Consider the following 17,912-nt stretch of genomic DNA (forward strand, 5'->3'; position numbering starts at 1 on the left):
TATATTTTCCAATAAAAGAAGAGAACTTTTATCCCCATTTACATCCTGCATGTCTAGGATTCTAGGATGAAAATGCAGCCTGGAATTGCTGCAGATATATTTAGATTGGAAAAACTATGTGAGGATAAAAATCTAACATACCTGCAAGAGACTGAGTCCTTGATGAACTTATTGAATAAACCGTTAAACAGCCCATTGCACAACTTACTATTAAGTGATTGATTGATATCCTTAAGATTGAAGACAGTAAATTTTCTCTTTCTTGCTGCTGAACACATTCTAATATTAATAAAATTTCTTTTACCTTTTGTCTCAATATTTCTTACTTTTCCCAGAGAGATGAGCAGGAAGGAGGGATATTAGAAGAGAGAAAGTGAAAACTGGACTGAAACATTGCTAGCTGGGGATCTTAGGTAATTTGGTTAATTTCCTTCAGCCTCCAGTAAAAACAAAATAATTCAGATGTTCCTACAATTTGGCAAACCTTATTTTCCACTAACAATGTCTGAACAAATGGGATTTTTAGATTAATATATTTATTGGTTGTAATGTACTTATTGCTGAGACATGCCGACACCATCAAGCTATAAAATGCAGTCCGGGTTTCCTGATGAGATAGAGCAGGTCCTATCTCAGTCAATGAGGGGAATAGGAATAGGGCACTTCAGATTAAGCACATTGAGGCTTCCTAAAGGAGTCAGGATCAGAAATACGGGCAGTGCCTGCCAGTCAGTGACAGAGAGGGCTCATGTTCTGAAGCAAAAGAAGTCAATGGTATGTCTTGATAAAGCTTGACTATGAACTTATCTCAATTTTCTTTTCAAGCAAGCAGGCATCTGATGGTAAGGGCATTCTTTATTGACTGAGCACAGATTCTCCTTTTAGCTCTTGCTGACCCAATCAGCGTGGAGGCTGCCGCATTTTTGAGGAGCTGATGACCAGCTAGTCTTTGTTTGAGGGTCTTGGCATGTGTGTCAGGCTGGGAAAACAACCCAGGACTGTGGCCTATCTCCCAGGCTCCTTGATGCCCCCAAGCCAACAGCTCTTTAGATTTTTTCCTGTCTTCCCACCTTGCAGGCCAGCTTTCTCTTTGTAGCTAAAAATAAATTATGGCCTCAATCTTAATTTCCAGAGATAGTAGTTTATTAAGTAGGACAGGAATAAATGCAATTAGGTTGTGATGCATGGAGCTGATCTCAGGACTTGGTTTTCAATCACAATAGCCTCTCTTTAGGCAACTCACTCCTAGTCCTATTCTCTGCACATGTGGGAATTATAATGAGCACCAAGCAGAATGAATGAAAATAAATCCAGACCGAGAACCACTGATGAAACTGCAACCCACAAGAGAAAACTAGCCAGAGTATCTGCACAGGAAGGATAGGGAGACTTCTCTTTATAATAACAGAACCCATAAGACTATCTACAAGGTGAGCATGAGAACTGAAGGTTATTCAAATAAAGATGTTTCTGAGCAAAGCTAAGTTAACCACTCAAAGACTGAAAGAACTAACAAAATGTATGCTTCATGGTGAAATAAACTTAATCCTGAAGAAATAATTAAGACAAACATGAAAACAGAGAAAAAGAAAGTTGTCAGGATAGAGTATATCAAGCAAGAAAAAATTAAATATAGAAACAAGGTGAACTGAAACATCAGGTAGGAAGAAACATGCAAAATGAGGAGAGTGAGTAATTCGAGTTTCAAGAAACAGTATCAAAGTTCTTACACTTGTTGACCAAAAGTGGAAATTATAGATCAACTTTAGACATTTTGAAATAAAGAACGTATCCTCAAAGCTCAAGTGTAACCACCAAAAGAATGAAAAGGAGATTTATAACTAAATCTCCTAAACCAGTAGAAGTTATACTTGTAGAAACCTTAATAAATCTAACTCATGTGACTTTTCTCTTTTTCTTAGGTTCTGCCCACAGGGGAGATTGTGACCTATTGCTGGCCCCAACACCAAGTTGAAGTTACACATTTGCCTTGGCCCTGCCCTGAGAAGGTGCTGTGACATATTGCTGGGCCCAGCACCAAGGTGATGGGACTCTCCTCTTCTAACTGGACCTGCCCACAGAATAGAGGGTGGCATATTGCTGGGCCCAGCACAAGGGCAATGTTATTCTTCTGTCTGGTCCTTGCCCACGGGGGTCATTGTCACGTATCTCTGGGCCCGTCTCCTAGATGACGTGACTCTCCTCTTTCTCCTGGAACCTGTCCACAGCGGGGATTGTGATGTATTGCTTGGCCCAGCACCTCTGTGATGTGACTCTCCTTTGCCTGGGGCCAACCCACTGGGGTAATTGTGACAAATAACTGGACCTAGCCCCTAGGTTATGTGACTCACCTCTCCTTCCTGAGCCCTGCCCACCCCTCCTGAGCCCTGTGTGGACCCCTCACCTAGGTGATGTGAGTCTCTTGCCTGGGCCCACCCCTCAGGGTGTGCAGTGACATATTGCTGGACCCAGCACCTAGGTGATGTGACTCTTTTCTACTGCTTGGCTCTGCCCAAGGAGAAATTGTTATGTATCACTAGACCCAACACCTAGGTGATGGGACTCTCCTCTTTTGCCTGGGCCCCACATGTTTTGGGTATTGTGACCTGGGTGATGGGAGCCTACTGCTTGAACCCTACCCACAGGGAGCTTTGTGACATATCTCTGCATCCATCACCTAGGAGATGTGACTCTCCTCTCATGCCTGGCCCCAGCAAAAAGGGGGGATCATGACATGTCACTGGACTCATCATCTAGGTGATGGGACTCTCCTCTTTTGCCTTGGCCCCACATACTTTGGGTATTGTGACATAACGCTGGGCCCAACACCTGGGTGATGGAAGGCTCCTGCCTGGGCCCTGCTCACAGAGAGCCTTGTGACAGATCTCTGCATCCATCGTCACCTAGATGTTGTGACTCTCCTGTTCTGCCTGCACCCTGCCCATGGGGAAGATTGTAACATATCCCTGGGTGCTGTTCCCAGTCTTGCCTCATGGTCTTTGCCCCAGCTGTGTCCTCTGCCCTGCAGGATGCACCTCTGCTCCGTGTGGCTCCCTCCCACTCTCACTCTCCAAATGCCCCGAACCCCTGAGCCCCACTGCAGCCCCACTGTACCCTGGCTCTGCAGCGCTGCTTCTTCATGATGTGCGTCTTCTAACAGCAGACGGGGGCATGAATGTGGACGCCTCATTCACTGCTCTGCGCCAGCATCCAGAGCAGTACTGGAGCCCAGAGCAGGCACCTGACTGATAGTTGTTGAATGAGTACAGTAATGAATGACAATGAAAACACTGTGTAGAAACACTGGCTGAATAGTACCTAGAAAGAAAATGTCTCAAATACCTACATTAGCAATGAAAAAAACACTGCTAATTAATGAACTAAGCATCTAATTCAAGAAACAAAGCAACGCATCTAACTTATAGAAAAAGTGAAAAAAATAAAAAACATAAGATCAAAAACTGAGGGAATGAGAGCATCAAGAAAAACAGAAGTTCCTTCTTTGAAGAGCACTGTTCAATAATACCTTCTGCAACGCGAGGACATTCTGTGCTAACTCAGCAGCCACTAGTCATGTGTGTATTCAGTACTTTAAATGCAGCTAATCCTCTGACTGAGGATCTAAATTTTTAATCGTATTTAAGTTTAATTTTAATCTATTTAAATTAGCCATATAAGGCTAGTGATACTGCATTTGACAGCACAGTTCTAGAATATTTCAATACAGTGTTCCCAAGTTGATATGTACAATAATTATTGTGGGAACATAATGGGGGATAACTAGATATACCCTAAATGACTACCAGCAGTAAAAGGCATTAATAAATTGTGATAGATTCATGCAACATAAAATTATTTAAAGTTAAAAATGATTTACTAGAGTTGTGCAATTGAGTGATGTACAAATGCTAATGCTCAACTGCTTCAAACCTACAATAACAGCAGTTTCAAGGATTTCAGCCTAATATATTAATAAATATATTTAAATTCCAAAAATATTCAATTCTGTGTCAAAAGCAAATTGCATAATCATATTTAGAGTATCATGTTACTAAATATTATTTAGAGTAACATTTTAAAACTCTTACAAATTAGCACTTTATGTTTTGGGGATGGGAATATATGCAGAACAATTGTTTATTGATATTTGACACAAATGTTCCTATCTCTGGATGAGGGACACGGATGCCCTCAAGGAGGGGTATGTGAGGTCCTCAGATTGCTTAAAAATCTGAAGCCAATGGACAACATATTCAAACTTGCTGAAGCTGGTGGTGAGGAAATGGGTGTTCATTATTTTATACAATTTCTCATGTAATAAGAAGGAGACAACAGGAAAGAGAAGGAAAATAAATCAAGTCTCCAGTGCTCTGTTTTCAAAGCCTCTGCAGTAGACTTCCTGGAGCCCCCGACTGTGGTTGCAGCACAGGAGGCCTGTGCCTTGCAGAGGCAGCAGGCACAGGTGGCCAGGAACACGGCTTCATCTTGCCCATCTCCTATAGAACGGGGCCCTTTCGGTGCCAGGAGGGCATGAGGAAGCATCAAGGAGAGCGTGGACAGGCTGCGAATCTCTTAGTGTCCCCTCTGAGTCTCCCTGGAAGACTACAGTGAGGGTGTCGGGTCACCTGGCTGAATCCCACATGACAGTGAGCAGCGTAGCTGGGCCTGCCACCACCATAGAGTGAAGGGCCTCTCATAAATGGCCTGGAATCATCAACCTATCATATAATGCACACACCAACTAGGAAGGTCCAACGCACATCTTGTGACTTTCGGGAAATCACTTTCTGCCCTGAAGACCTCTCCCTTCTCCAAAGGCCATGTCTGCCCGATCCTCACTTATCAAAGGCAACTGGCCCCATCCACCTCACTGCCTGGCACATGCAGCCAGCACAGGGCCACCTCCCCTGCTGTGACCGGGCTTATGTCACCACTCTGCCTGCCCCTTTGGTGTAGTTTTCCTTGCTCTTGTTTTCTCTGGGAAAGGAGGTCTCACACAGGTGGACATTAGATCATGGTCTTGCAGTGGGGGAGCTGCTGGGATGAGGCTTCCTCAGCTGAACCCCAGATGGGACCAGCCAGCTCAGTGCCAGGCAAGGAGGAGCTTCAGCCTCCCTTTCTGGGACAAAGCCTGTGCCTGGGAGTTCATGGCATGAAGGGACAGAACCAAACAAGAGTCCCCCAAGGTGGCAAAGCCCCAAAGAGACAAGAAGGAGAAGCTAACTGAACACATGCACCCAGCTTCTGCTTCCAAATGTACCAGTTAGATAATTCACTCCTCCTTCCCTCACAGAGTGTGGGGGCAGAGAGGAGGCCCTTCTGCATGGAATGAACAGCTAAGACCTTCCCCTTATTTATGTTGCTTTGGTATTTGTTGCTAACTATTATGGCCAGCAAATGGGCTAGGCCATTTGTATTCACTTCTCCTTTTACCCTCCCCTCAGTAGCATGAGGTATGAACTTTCCTTAGAATAGAGATGACAGTAACAGTGGGTATCAGAGCTATGCTTAAAATCCAAGTCCAACTTGGAGCCAGAGCTTCTGCCGGAGAGCAGACTGCTCTGTGACTGCAGGTATGAGGTGCAGAAATGAGGGCCTATGGGCCCTGGGTGCAGACCCCATGCGTGGGCCTGGACCCAGCTCTGTTTGTGGGATTGTGCGTAGGCTGGATGCTTGGGGTGGGAACCCCACAGTCAACAGTCATGGATTGGCCTGCCCTGAACCCTGTGAATGCAGCTGTAGGGAAGCGGACCGGGAAGGGAGGAAGAGGCTGCTAGCTGATCTCGGTGTAGGACTCTCACTATGATTCCAGCCTCTCTGGAGACAGGTCAGCACTGGGTGGGATGTCAGGGCTGAGCTCACACTGTTCTCTCCCCACAGTCAACTCCACCAAGGGTCAGTTGTTCTGGTGGAACGACTGTGTGCCCGGAGTCTAAGATAAATTATCAACAACAAGTCTGTTTAATGAGCACAGACATTTGGTTGAGAGCATAATGAAAATAAATCTGCAAAGCGTTTTCAGTTGATTTCCCCATTTAGGGTCTGTCATATTAGCATGGCTTTCTGGTTTACAAAATAAGCCTACATGAAGGCACAATTAGAACCTCCTGAAAAATCTTTAATCCCTTTCCTTGTTGATTTAAAATATGGCTTTCCTTATTCTTCCTCAGCACCCTGGCACAGAACGCAATGTGCCCCAAACCCCACGCTGTCTGCTCAGCCCACTGAGGATGACAGGAATGAAAGCCTGGACTCTGCCAGTCACTGGGCAGGTGCAAAGAATGCTGTTGGGGCAATCCTGGCGTGGGTTGCTGCCTTCTAGAATCTGTGTGTGGATTCAGATGTCACTGTCTCTCAGGATTTTGGCAGGAGAGCTAATTATGATACAAGATACACAAAGAGAAAGCATACCTCTCTCTTCACAGCCAAGCACAAGGCTGCAATGTACAAGGGATGCAGAGATCTGACCACTGAACTCCTTACATTTTATGCACAAAATGCCTCCCTTCTCAGATTTAAAAAAAATAAAAATAAAAGCAAGTGGGCTGGGCACAGTGGCTCATGCCTGTAATCCCAGCATTTTGGGGCACCAAGGCAGATGGATCGCCTGAGGTCAGGAACTCGAGCCCAGCCTGGCCAACATGGTGAAACCCCATCTCTACTAAAAATACAAAAAATTAGCCGGGCATGGTGGCATGCACCTGACATCCCAGCTACTCAGGAGGCTGAGGCAGGAGAATTGCTTGAATCTGGGAGATGGCGGTTGCAGTGAGCCAAGATTGTGCCATTGCACTCCAGCCTGGGTGACAGAGCAAGACTCCATCTCTAAGTAAATAAATAAGCAAGTTATGATTTATTTCCACAAATTATGCCAGAGGTGGGGGATGGGAGCATGCCAAGGTTGTGCCCCCACTCTATTTTCTAACTTCTTTATAAGGACTTTCAAATAGAGAAAAGTGGAAAGAACTTGAAAGCGAACACGTGGATACCTGTCTTGGTTCATTTTCTGCCGCTATAACAGAATACCACAGACTGGGTGATTTACAATGAACATAAATTTATATAGCTCATGATTCTAAAGGCTGGCAAGTCCAGGAGCATGGTGCTGGCATCTGGTGAGGGCCTTCCTGCCGAGTCATGACAGAGCAGAAAGCATCACATGACTAGACAGCAACAGCATGCATGACAGCTCAGCTGTTTCTCCCTCTTCTTATAAAGCCATCAGTTCTGATGACCTTTTTAAATCCTAATTACCTCCCATGGCCCCACCTCCCATCAACATTTGAATTTAGGGATTAAATTTCCAGTATATAAAATTGGGAGGACACAATCAAACCAAAGCATTCTTCCCTCACCCCTAAAATTCATGTCCTTCTCACATGCAAAATACATCCACCCCATCCAAATAGCTCCAATGTCTTGACTCATTCTGGCGTCAACTCAAACGTTCAAAGTTCAGAATCTCACTTGAATCAGATACGTGTGAGACTCAAGGCATGATTCATCCCATGGCAAATCCCATCCAGCTGTGAGACTTTGTAATCAAAATGAGTTGTCTACTTTCAAAATACAATGATGGGACAGGCATGGGATAGATATTACCATTCAAAAGGGAGCAACAACAAAGAAGAACAGATAACTGGTCCCAGGTACAAAACCCAATTGGGAAAACAACATTAAGTCTTAACTCCAGAATATCCTTTCACTCCATGTGCTGCCTCCTGGACACACTAGTGGAGGGGTTGGGCCCGCAAGGCCTTAGGCAGCCCCACCCCTGTGGCTTTGGTGGGCTCAGTCCACACTTCAGTGCTTCCAGGCTGGTGTTGCATGCTGGGAACTCTACAGTTGTGGGGTCTTGGTGGTGGTCCTAACTCTGTAGCTTCATCAGGCGTTGCCCTAGTAGGCACTCTCTGGGGTGGCTCCACCCCTGCCACAAGTCTCTGCATAGGCCCCCAGGTTGTTGATACATCCTATGAAATCCCAATGGAGGCTGCTGTGCCTCCACAGCTCTTGCTTGCATTCTGTGCACCTGCAGAATTAGCACACCACGATCTTCACCAAGGTTTATGACTTGTACCTTGCAGGGTAGTGGGTCGAGCTGCACCTAGACTCACCAGAACCACAGCTGGGGCAGCCAAGCATTACTGCACCAGAATACAGGGATCAGAGACTGGACTCAGGCTGTAGCTCATCTGCTGAAATTGTATGTGCTGGAAGTTTAATTGCTGAATTCATGTCGATTGGAGGCGGGCCATTGAGAGGTCATTAGGACTTTAAAAGATCATTAGGATGAAGCCCTGGTGATGGAACTGCTGGTTTCATAAAAAGAAGAGGAGACACCTGAGCTGTCATGCACAGTGTTGCACTCAAAGATCTCTAAAATGCCTTACAGTTTTTCTCCCATTGTTTTGATGAATAGCCTCTGGCTTTGTTCTATCCACACTAGTTTTCTTATCAGTCAGTTACTTGGTCACACTCTTGGTTTCCTCTGCTGAAAATGCTCTTTCATTCTCTACCACGTGGAAAGGCTGCATTTTTTTTTCAAATCTTTATATACTGCTTCCCTTTTAATTATACATTCCATTTTAAGTCATTTTTTAACTCCCACATCTCACTGTCTACAGTTAAAAGTAGCCATGCAGCAGTTAGAATGCTTTGCTGCTTAGATAGTTCTGCCAGATATCCTAGTTCATCACTCTTAAGTTCTACATTCCATAAAGTTCTTGAGCATGGACACAATTCAGCCAAGGCCTTTGCGACTGTATAACAAGAATGGCAAGGATGGCCTTTACCCTAGTGTCCAATACCTTGTTACTCAGTTCATCTGAGACCTCAGCAGAATGGCCTGTACTGCCCAGATTCCTATCAACATTTTGGTCATGGCCACTTAATCTCTGAGAAGATTCAGGCTCTCCCTGGTCATGGAGTATTCCTCTAAGTCCTCACCAAAATTGCCCTTAGTGCTCCATTCATGTCTTTACCAATTACTCATTTCCAAAACTTTCCAGGTATTTCCACATTTCAGGTATTTACAGCAACATTCAGGTATTGATAGCAACAGCTGGGTACCAATTTTCTGTCTTAGTTGGCTTTTTGTTGCTATAATTGAATAACTCACACTGGATATAAAGGAAAAATTTACCTCTTACAGTTCTGGGGGCTGTGAAGTCCAAGATCAGGTGGCTGTGTCTGGTCAGCTTCTGGGGAGGGCTTTGTGCTGCATCATGATAGGGCTGAAGGCAACACAGTGAGAGAGCAAGAGCATGTGTGTCAACTCAGGTCCCTCTCCATCATACAACGCCACAAGCCCATCATGGTAACCCCAGCCTGATGACTTTATCTAATTCCATTTAGCTCCCCAAAACCCCACCTTTGATCAGCAAGGGAACTGGGGGATTACATTTTCAACACATGAAATTTGGGAGATATATTTATACTATAACATTACTTATCACCTAACCTCCACAATCAGTAGTTTGCTTTCTTTGTTTTAATCAGTTTCTATCCATCCATCAAATAATCTTATTTTCAATCCTTTTCAAGGCAAGTTGCAGACACCCTGACAAAGCATCCCAAATACTTCAACATGTGTATTATTAACTAGCACTCTACATGTGTTCATGGTTCTTGTTTCTATAGATAAATTTATGCAAAGTGGAATACACAGACCTTCTGTGTACCGTTGCATGTGTACAGTACAATGTGCATAGCTGTGTAAGACAAAACCTCTTCAAGTTGTAGAACATGACTCCACCCCAGGAAGTACCCCCTGCCCCATGCATCCATCCTCACCCTCATCTCCACAAAGACTGTTCTCCATAGTTTGATGTTTTCAGAACAAAGAATGTTTTCTCCTTTCAGAATTTCACATGAGAAATTATACTCTGCATAGTCTTCTGTGTACAGCTTCATTTATTCAGTATTATGTTTTTGAGACTTTTTTACATCATTGCATGTAAACACACTTTGTTCCTTTTAATTTCTGAGTAGTATTTATTTTATGAATAGATTCCAGTTTATCCACTCTCCTGTTGACAGATACCTGTGACATTTCTATTTGTTGCTATTTTGAATAAATGTAACATAAAAATTCTTGTATACAGCTTTTTTTGGGAGACATGTTTTCATTTTTCTTGGGTAAAATAAATTCCAAGCACATTTATGTAGCCTCCATGAAAGGCCCCACAACAGAGTGTGGAGTGTATTGTAAAAGAAATCAGGGCTATTTCTGACCCTGGGGCCACAGTGCTGCAGGGAGCTAGACTCACCTCCACCTCCTCACCCTTTACCCAGGACACCTAGAGTTTGCTGGAAAGAGTTGGACAGGAATGGAGCCAGAGTTTAATCTTTTCCGATGGTGAGGAAGTGACTGCTTTTCTCTTTAGTCTATGTCTGTGGACATGCTGGTAACATGCCACTCCAGGCAGGTAGCTGGGACCCTAGCAATGGAACCTTATGTCCCCAGTCAGTGTGGCCTGGCAGAGATTTCTGATCTAAAGAAAACACTGCAACCCTGAGTGAGTCAGAGTATAAAGGGTTAGGTCTCAGTCCAGGTTTCTGACCCAACATACATCCCCCATTGACTCTGTGGGTTCAATATAAACCCCCCAGTAGTAAAATCAAGACTAAGCAACCTTAACCAACTCTATCTTAACTACAGAAAAGTTATTACATTTATACAAAATAATACCCTCACAGCAGAAACAGTGCACAAATCAGTACATGCACCATCAGCCATCTGATCCCCAAACACTCTTTTTTCTAGCCCTACACCCCAAACTCTGTGTCTTAGAAAACAATAATTGCTTATTATTATCCCTCACAGTTCTGTGGACTAATTGGGCACAGTGAGTGGTTCTCTCTTTGAGTCTCTCAAGTCATTTAAATCAGATGGTGTTTGGCCTGGAGTCATCCAAAAGGCTTGCTCACTCACAGGTCTAGACATTGATGCTGGATGGCACCTCAGGAGGGGATGCTGGGCAGAATGCTCCCTGTGTGGCCACAAGAAAATGTGGCTTCCTCTTGGCTTGGCAGCTGGGTTCCAAGAGCAAGCATCACAAGGCAGAGAGCCAGGCTGAAGCATTAATTCTTTTTAAGACCCAGCCTTGGAAGTCACCCAGTGCCACCACATTCTATTCAGTTGAGAGGAATTACCAAGGCCAGGCCACACTCAAGGAAAGGGGACTCAGGCTCCACTTCTTGCTGGGAGGCATGTCAAATAATTTTTAGACGTGGTGTGAAGTCATCAGAGTTTTTTTTAAAAGCCCTATGTGCTGAACTGCCATAGGAAAACAACACAGAGAGCCAGGTGCTTGGGTGTCCATGCTTAGAGAATGAATGTGTACATGCTTAGAGATCCTGACCTGCAGATATCACCAGAGCTGTGTTTCCTGTAAGACTCTACAGGATGCAGGGATGCTATTAAACACAGTCACCACTCTTGGCTGCTCGATTTGTCTGGGCATATGCTGCACTCACTGTCCCCATCATTAATATGCCAAAAGGGATCCATGCCACTCCCCACTTGCCTTTTTTCTCACAGCAACATGGAATGGGACAAGGGAGTCTCTGGCATCCTTGGCGAGGACAGTGGTCAGTGAGCCTAAGAATGTGCTAAGTGGTTGTTGGAGTTGATGTTCTCTGTAACCCCTAAGGAAAGGAAGGTTGTGGCTTGCAGTGTCCATGTGCAGGATGTGAGTCAGATCTAATGGAATAGATCCCTACTGTCACTTTCAATACTCCCTAACTCTCCAACCCTAAATTTAATTCATGAGGCAGGACTTCCCCAGTAAAAGGAGCCACTTGCTAAGACAACAACAGCAAATGCCTGTGTCCTATGTGGCCAGTTCCCTTCGTCTGAGTCCCTGGTAGACACGACTAGCTAAAAAGGTCATTGTTTTCTTACTGTGCCTAAAAGTATGTGTGTGTGTGTTTGTGTGTGTGTGTGTGTGTGTGTGCGCGCGCGCGTGTGACTATGGACAGAAAATTCTATGGCAAAAAGAATGCACCTATTGCACTGGGCAAGCAACGTAACTTTTCTGAGTCCCAGGTTGCTTTCCTGTGAGACAATATTAATGCCTGCCTGTGGACTTCTGCAAATTGAATGCATCACTAGGGATTTTGAAGCAGGAGGGGCTGTTGTCATTTGTGATCAGCACTGCACGGCAAGGCGGGCAGTGGGAGCCCCACCGCAGGCTTCTGTAAAGAAAGCTGCTTGCTGAGCGCTCCCAGTGTGGCAGCAGCTGGCACGTCTTGTCCTCTAGGGTGTTGGGACCCAGTGTACCATCCAAGGCTGGGCTGGCAGCTTCTCTGTTTATTCTTCAGTCGAATAAATGTCTTTCTTGTCTTAATTACCTCCTTGGGGGCTGAGCATGCCAGTTCTCAAGCTAAAGGGTTAGAGCACTGAAAAGTGGGAATTGTAATAAAAAAGCAACCCACCCTTCAAGTGGTACTTCTTCCTAATAATGAAGGCTCTATACATGCTCTCGTCTTCTTAGTAACTTCTACCTGGGTCCTACTCACCTCTCAGCAGCTTTTTAGGAGATTTTGTTGCAAAACATTTTCCACAGCAGTGGAACTGAGACAAAAACAAGGAATGTACTGGTACAGTGTTCCTTTTCAGGGTCCGTAGTGGGTGTGGGGGGGCGGATAGAGAAGGAGAGGAGAAACTAGCTTGCAAGCTCCAGTTTTTTTTTTCTTTTTTATTATACTTTAAGTTCTGGGATACATGTGCAGAACATGCAGGTTTGTTACATAAGTATACACATGCCATGGTGGTTTGCTGCACTCATCAACCAGTCACCTACATTAGGTATTTCTTCTAATGCTATCCTTCCCCTAGCCCTCCACTGCCTGACAGGCCCCAGTGTGTGATGTTCCCCTCCCTGTGTCCATGTGTTCTCATTGTTCAACTCCCACTTATGGATGAGAACATGCGGTGTTTGGTTTTCGGGGGTTCCTATGCTAGTTTGCTGAGAATGATGGTTTCCAGCGTCATACACGTCTGGGCAAAGGACATGAACTCATCCTTTTTATGGCTGCATATGGCTCCATAGTGTATATGTGCTACATTTTCTTTATCCAGTCTATCATTGATGGGCACTTGGGTTGGTTCCAAGTCTTTGCTATTGTGAATAGTGCTGCAATAAACGTCTGTGTGCATGTGTCTTTATAGTAAAATGATTTGTAATCCTTTGGGTATATACCTAGTAATGGGATTGCTGGATCAAATGGTATTTCTGGTTCTAGATCCTTGAGGAATCGCCACACTGCCTTCCACAATGGTTGAACTAATTTACATGCCAACCAACAGTGTAAAAGCGTTCCTATTTCTCCACATCCTCTCTAGCATCTGTTGTTTCCTGACTTTTTAATGATCACCATTCTAACTGGCGTGAGATGGTATCTCATTGTGGTTTTGATTTGCACCAGCTCCAGGGGGCATGGCTGAGAAAATGACAGGCGCAGTGAGAGGAGGCCTGGCCGGCAGGATCATTGCTGCTGGGAATCCATCCCACCTGTGAGCCCATACCCTCAAAACCCATCTGATCTGATCTCCAGTGAGAAATAGGACACTTGTGGAAACCTTCTAGGCCATTTAATCCACTGGCTTCTTTCAACAGATGCAGAACCCAAGGTTACCTACCCAGCTTGAGTAGGCCTGTGGTCTGAAAACCAGCTCTCCAGACTCCAAATGTAGGAAAGAGACTTGAAAACAGTAAAAAGAGCTAACGTTTTAAAAGTATTTACTTTTTCCAAGCACTGCACTACACATATGAGACCACATAAGTTATTTTAAGAACTCTAGGCTGGGTGTGGTGGCTCATGCCTGTAATCCCAGCACTTTGGGAGGCTGAGGTGGGCGGATCACCTGAGGTCAGGAGTTAGAGACCATCTGGCCAACACGGAGAAACCCCATCTCTACTAAAAATACAAAAAATTAGCTGGGTGTGGTGGCGTGCACCTGTAATCCCAACTACTCAGGAGGCTGAGGCAGGAGAATCACTTGAACCTGGGAGGCGAAGGTTGCAGTGAGCCGAGATCGCACCATTGCACTCCAGCCTAGGCAACAAGAGTGAAACTCAGACTCTGAACAAACTTTATATGGTAACCACATGTGTTAACCTCATTTCACAGAGGACAGACCTGAAACACAGAAAGTTAGAAAGAATTGTCCATGTTTAGATGCCACAAATTAAGGCAACCAGGATGCCCCTAGCAATTTGTCTTACAGCCTGCACCTTTATCACTACACTTCGATAACAGTCTAGTCATGATAGCAGTTGCTGTTACTGATATCCTGAGACAGGCTGTATACCAGGGGCCGTACATGTACCATCCTATTCAGCCTCTACATCAGCCTTGTAACATCCATCTTTCACAAATGAGAAGAACTGAAACTCAATCATTAAATTCAGGACCTTCTTCCACTTACCTGTGCTCCTGAAGGCAGGGTGCCCTGGAGTGGCAAGGACATATATCTGACTGCTTTCCTTGCTTCTTCATTCTCAGCCAGTTACATATGAATATCTCTATTATGCAAACACTACTTTAAATCATTTTCAGTCTCCTGGGATCAAGGAAAAAAAAGTTTAAAATGTAGCACTATCCAGTGTTTAGATAGTTTAAGGTCTTTCTAGATTTGGCTTGGGATGTCAAAAGGATAATTACAGCCTGTTTGGCATATCAAAGAATGAGAAAAACTTACTGAACAGGGTAAGGACAGAAGTCTTCTGTTTTTTGTTTGTTTTGTTTTGTTTTAGATGGAGTCTCGCTCTGTCACGAGGCTGGAGTGCAGTGGCATGATCTCAGCTCACTGCAACCTCCACCTCCCAGGTTCAAGCGATTCTCCTGCCTCAGCCTCCTGAGTAGCTGGGACTACAGGCACACAATGCCATGCCCAGCTAATTTTATATTTTTAGTAGAGACGGGGTTTCACCATGTTGGCCAGGATGGTCTCAATCTCTTCACCTCGTGATCTGTCTGCCTCAGCCTCCCAAAGTGCTGGGATTACAGGCATGAGTCTTCTGTTTTATAATAAAGTATTTGGCCGGCCTTGTCTCCGATTCCTGGCAGGTGTCCTCTATGTCCTTGGAATGATAGGAGTGTCTGTTATTCACGGCACCCCCCCTCAGATCACACCTGAGTTGAGTTTATGTTAATGAGGTAACTCAAGTGGGCACCAAAATACTTTCAGAAAGGAGGCGGACCATGCTGGAGAGACCAACCATGTGATTAGAGATTGGGGTTTTGAGCCAGCTGATCTTGGCCTGACCTCCCAGGAGAGGAGGGGGACTGCAGATTCAGTTTAATCATGTGGCCATGATTAATTCAGTCAGTCCTATGTAATTAAACTATTGGGAAAACTGGCCCCTGAGGCTTGGGTGAGTTTGTCTGGTTGGTGATGTACACAGTCGTGCTGGGAGGGGGTACGTCCTGAAGCCATGAAGCTTCACATTTAGAACCCTCCAGAGTTCACCTGTGCAGTCTCCTTTTTACTGGTTCAGGCTTGTATCCTTTTGCTACAATAAAACTAAGCACATAAGGAGAGTGCTTCCCTGAGTTCTGTGAGCTGCTCTAGCATATCATCAAACCTTAGGAGGCAGTAGGAACACCCAAATTTGCAGCCAGTTGGTCAGAAGTCAGCTGGTATCTGAAGTGAGAGCAGTCTTACAAGCCAAGCCTTTAACCTGTGACGTCCGTGCAAACTCTGAGTATGTGGTGTCAGAAATGCATTCTACCTGTTTCTTCCCAAAGTGGAGATGTGCAAGAGCTTTTCAGAACAAAGGGCAAAGGCTGAAAGTTCCTTTGCCTTATCTCCTCCATCATCACAACAAAAAGAAGGCTATGAAGGACTCTGTGGGTTCAATATCCCCCCAGTAGTAAAATCAAGAAGAAACAACCTTAACCAACTCTATCTTAACTGCAGAAAAGTTATTACATTTATACAAAATAATACCCTCACAGCAGAAACAATGCACAAATCAGTACATGTACCATCAGCCATCTGATCCCCACTCTTTTTTCTAACCCTACACCCCAAACTCAGTGTCTTGGAAAACAATAATTGCTTATTATTACCTTTCACAGTTCTGAGGACTAATTGGGCCTAGTGAGTGTTCTCTGGGTCTCTCAAGTCATTTAAATCAGATGGTGTTTGGCCTGGAGTCATCCAAAAGGCTTGCTCACTCACAGGTCAAGACTGATGCTGGATGGCACCTCACTAGGGGATGCTGGGTAGAATGCTTACATGGGACCTCCCTGTGTGGCCGTGGCTTCCTCCTGGCTTGGCAGCTGGGTTCCAAGAGCAAGCATCACAAGGAAGAGAGAGCCAGGCTGAAGCAGTAATTCTTTTTATGACCCAGCCTTGGAAGTCACCCAGTGCCACCACATTCTATTCAGCTTGCAAGCTGATGTGAGAATTCATGTAGAAACTGGATGGTAAGAGACAAACAGATTGCTTAGCACGTAGAAGGTCTTCAGTAAAATATTGGAATACAAAAACATTGCTCAACTCCCAAGGCATAGCCAACGTTATGGCCCCCATATGTTCTCCCAAAATTATGCTTGCCAAAGACCTCCATCTGAGTTGAGTCACCCTGGGAGCCTGAGAGAGCCAGTCCATCAGGAGAAGGGACCCAGTGATGGATGATGGGTTGGATGGGTTGTGGGAAGCAGGAGGTCCCTCATGACATGGAAGACAGCTGCTGCAGAGGCTTGTTGAGGGTGGGAGCCAGACTGCCAAGGGCATGAGGAGAGGGTGCTGAGGATGCAGACGAAGCTTAGCTGCACAGTGGCAGGGTGGTGGTTTGAGAGGGGAGGAATGTCAACTTTTAGTTCAAAAACTTCCAACTCAAAGATTGACTGGATCCAATGATAGTCAAGTGATTGCCACAAATGAAAGATTTTCTTTTATAATTCCCCAAATTGGTTTGTAATGAGGAGACTCAATCCTAGCCTTATGCAAATCTGGAGCATTTACATCTAATTCTTTGTTCCAGCCCCAAGGAAGAAATGCATCATTAAGTGTCACTTACTGATCACCTATCACATGCCAGACATCTCATGTGCTTTATGCGTTAGGTAATGCAGGAGCTCCTCCAGGAAGGAATTCCTAGTCCCATTTTACAGGTGATGACTCTGAGGCTTACAGAGTCCTCCTTATCTGCTCACAGTCAAAAAAGGAATTAGTGGAGGGCTCTGTTGGATGCCCTTTGATCTTTTCACTACCCCACAATATTTCTGTAGACTTGGTGGAAGAAGATGTGGGTACCTAACCAAAGAATTCAGATTATTTAGTCCACAAGGAGGAGGAAGGAAAGAAGATTATAGAATTGTGCAGGACATAAAGTGGAGAACATGGATTTCAAGTTCATTCCTTGTCCCACATCTTAGAACTCCTCTGGTAGTTCCAGACGTGTCAAAATGCTTATAAGCAAGACATGTCAAAACTAGAAACTGTTAAGAGATTTAGCTAATTGGCTAAACTAATTCATAACTGAATTATCAGCAACTGTTAAGAAGAATTCTGTTTGTGTGTCAGCTAGATCTCTGAGCTGTTGCAGTGAATTCATGAGCATCCTCGTGAGGCCTTACATAAACCACTCGTGTGCCCCACCCACATATGGGAGTATTAACTGACAGGACCAGTTCAATGCAGAGGCAGGGAGTCCAAATCTAATCCACTCATGTGCAGCTGAAATGTTCTGGTATCTATATTTAAGAAGTAAAGAGAGTTAAGTATATAAGTAGACTTCTTTACTTAATATACTTAAGCATACTAAGTATGATATAGATGCTTATATGTAAGCGTGGGAGTGAATATTTAATGATTTTCATGTCTGCTGCTAGCTTTCTATTAAACTTTATTCTCTCATGCAGGTTTTGGGGGAGCTGGCTGACATATTCCATTT

At 44.6% G+C, this 17,912-nt stretch overlaps 1 long non-coding RNA gene across 3 annotated transcripts in view; it reads right to left on the reverse strand.

Annotated features, from left to right (window-relative positions):
* LOC129057932 (uncharacterized) overlaps nt 1-14,671 on the reverse strand; it is a 59,227-nt gene extending 44,556 nt beyond the window's left edge. Inside the window, exons 1-2 of one of the 3 annotated variants that reach the window (XR_008522697.2) lie at nt 14,435-14,671; nt 9,143-9,233 (exon numbers count right to left, since the gene is read on the reverse strand). This is a non-coding gene — a long non-coding RNA (uncharacterized LOC129057932). Of the gene's footprint in view, nt 1-554; nt 1,097-2,351; nt 3,428-9,142; nt 9,234-14,434 lie in introns of those variants that run through there. The other 2 variants (XR_010135953.1, XR_008522696.2) reach the window with 2 other exon arrangements.
* Between the last annotated feature and the right edge of the window lie 3,241 nt (nt 14,672-17,912).

This window comes from Pongo abelii, chromosome 11 (assembly GCF_028885655.2).
Source record: "Pongo abelii isolate AG06213 chromosome 11, NHGRI_mPonAbe1-v2.0_pri, whole genome shotgun sequence".
Taxonomy (NCBI): domain Eukaryota; kingdom Metazoa; phylum Chordata; class Mammalia; order Primates; family Hominidae; genus Pongo; species Pongo abelii.